Consider the following 2,693-nt stretch of genomic DNA (forward strand, 5'->3'; position numbering starts at 1 on the left):
CTTCATCCTCTTCAGAGGAGGAATACTCATCAGAGCTCATGAATGGCAATAGTAAGTTTAGTGGAATCTTTACGGTCTCTGTATGAGCCTCAGATTCCTTTGGTTCCTTATTAGGGAACTCCTTAGTGGCCAATGGACGTCCATTGAGGTCTTCCTCACTGGAAATCACTGTCTTTCCCTCCTCTACAGGTTCGGCCATGTTGGACATGTTGATGGCCTTGCACTCTCTTTTTGGATTCTCTTCTGTATTGCTTGGGAGAGTACTTGGAGGGAGTTCAGTAACTCTTTTACTCAGCTGACCCACTTGTCCCTCCAAATTTCTAATGGAGGACCTTGTTTCAGTCATGAAACTGTGAGTGGTCTTACTTAGATCAGAGATTATGGTTGCTAAGTCAGAGAGGCTCTACTTAGAATTCTCTATCTATTGCTGAGAAAAAGATGGAAAAGGTTTGCTATTGCTAAACTGTGGTCTCCCACCATTGTTATTGAAGCCTTTTTTAGGCTTCTGTTGATCCTTCCATGAGAAATTAGGATGATTCCTCTATAAAGGATTGTAAGTGTTTCCATAAGATTCTCCCATGTAATTCACTTCTTCCATTCCAGGATTCTCAGGGTCATAAGCTTCTCCTTCAGAGGAGGCTTCTTTAGTACTGCCAGATGCAGCTTGCATTCCAGTCAGATTCTGAGAAATCATATTGACTTGCTAAGTCAATATTTTATTCTGAGCCAATATGGCATTCAGAGTATCAATCTCAAGAACTCCTTTCTTCTGAGTCATCCCATTATTCACAGGATTTCTTTCAAAAGTGTACATGAACTGATTATTTGCAACCATTTCAATGTGTTCCTGGGCTTCTTTAGGCGTCTTCTTCAGATGAAGAGATCCACCAGCAGAGTGGTCCAATGACATCTTGGATAATTCAGACAGACCATCATAGAATATACATAAGATGCTCCATTCTGAAAGCATGTCAGAAGGACACCTTCTGATCAATTGCTCATATCTTTCCCAAGCTTCATAGAGGGATTCACCTTCCTTCTGTCTGAAGGTTTAGACTTTCACTCTAAGCTTGCTCATCTTTTGAGGTGGAAAGAACTTTGCCAAGAAAGAATTGACCAACTTTTTCCAAGAGTTCATGCTTTCTTTAGGTTGTGAATCCAACCATATCCTAGCTCTGTCTCTTACAGCAAAGAGAAAAAGTATAAGTCTGTAGACCTCAGGATTAACCCCATTGGTCTTAACAGTGTCACAAATTTGAAAGAATTCAGCTAAGAACTGATGAGAATCTTCCAATAGAAGTCCATGAAACTTGCAATTCTGCTGCATTAGAGAAACTAATTGAGGCTTAAGCTCAAAGTTGTTTGCTCCAATTGTAGGAATTGAGATGCTTCTTCCATAGAAGTCAGAAGATGGTGCAACAAAGTCACCAAGCATCTTCCTTGCATCTCCACCTTTGTTATTGGGTTCGGCCATGTCCTCTTCTTTATCAAAAATTTCTGTCATGTCCTCTCTAGAGTGTTGTGCTTTAGCTTCTCTTAGCTTCTTCTTTAGAGTCCTTTCAGGTTCAGGATCAGCTTCAACAAGAATATCTTTATCCTTGTTCCTGCTCATATGAAAAAGAAGAGAACAAAAAAGAAGAGAAATCCTCTATGTCACAGTATAGAGATTCCTTTATATGAGTAGAAGAAGAAAATAATAGAAGAATGAGGTAGAGAGAAAATAAGAAAAATGTGAACACAGAGAGAGGGAGAGGGTTCGAATTTTTAAGAAGAAGAGAAGTGTTAGTAATTAAATAAAATAAATAGAAAGAGAAGAGAGGGAGAGAATTCGAATTTTAATTATAAGAAAAGAGAAATGTTTTTGTTTTTATTTTAATTATTGGTTAGAATTCGAATTTATTAAAAGAAATAAAATTAAAATTTAAAACAATTAGTTAATTTAAAAAGATTTTTGAAAAAGATGTTAATGGTTTTCGAAAATTAGAGAGAGAAAATTAGTTGGGTGGTTTTGAAAAAGATAAGAAATAGTAAAACAAACAAAAAGTCAAGTAGTTACTTGAAAAAGATTTAAAAATCAATTTTGAAAAGATAAGAGGTTAGAAAAGATTTTGATATTGATTTTGAAAAAGATATGATTGAAATTTATTTTGAAAAAGATTTGAAAAGGAAATTAAAAAGATTTGATTTTTAAAATTAAAGTTGATTACTTGACTAACAAGAAACTAAAAGATATGATTCTAGAATTTAAAGATTGAACCTTTCTTAATAGGCAAGTAACAACTTGAAATTTTTGAATCAAAACATTAATGTTAGTAAAGATTTTCGAAAATTTGAAGTAAAATTAAGAGAAAGATTTTGAAAATCAATTTTTAAAATTTTTGAAAATATTAAGAAGAAAATGAAAAAGATTTAATTTTTGAAAAAGATTTGAAAAGATAAAAATTTTTAAATTGAAATTTTGACTTGAGTAATAAGAAACAACTAAATTTTTAAAATTTTTGACTAAGTCAATCCAAAATTTCGAAAATTATGAGAAAAATAAGGGAAAGATGTTTTTTTTATTTTTGAATTTTCAATGAGGAGAGAGAAAAATAACAAAATGACTCAAAACATAAAAATTTAAGATCAAAACAACTAATGCATGCAAAAACACTTTGAATGTCAAGATGAACACCAAGAACACTTTGAAGATC

The 2,693-nt window shown here is 33.2% G+C and overlaps 1 non-coding gene across 1 annotated transcript; it reads left to right on the forward strand.

Moving 5' to 3' along the window:
• The first annotated feature begins 964 nt into the window (after positions 1–964).
• Positions 965–1,072, forward strand: LOC148547735 (small nucleolar RNA R71). Its single transcript, XR_015898258.1, has one exon. It is a non-coding gene; the product is annotated as a small nucleolar RNA R71 (small nucleolar RNA).
• The last annotated feature ends 1,621 nt before the right edge of the window (positions 1,073–2,693 follow it).

The sequence above is a fragment of the Arachis ipaensis genome, chromosome B8 (genome assembly GCF_059453495.1).
Source record: "Arachis ipaensis isolate K30076 ecotype BB chromosome B8, ASM5945349v1, whole genome shotgun sequence".
Lineage (NCBI taxonomy): Eukaryota > Viridiplantae > Streptophyta > Magnoliopsida > Fabales > Fabaceae > Arachis > Arachis ipaensis.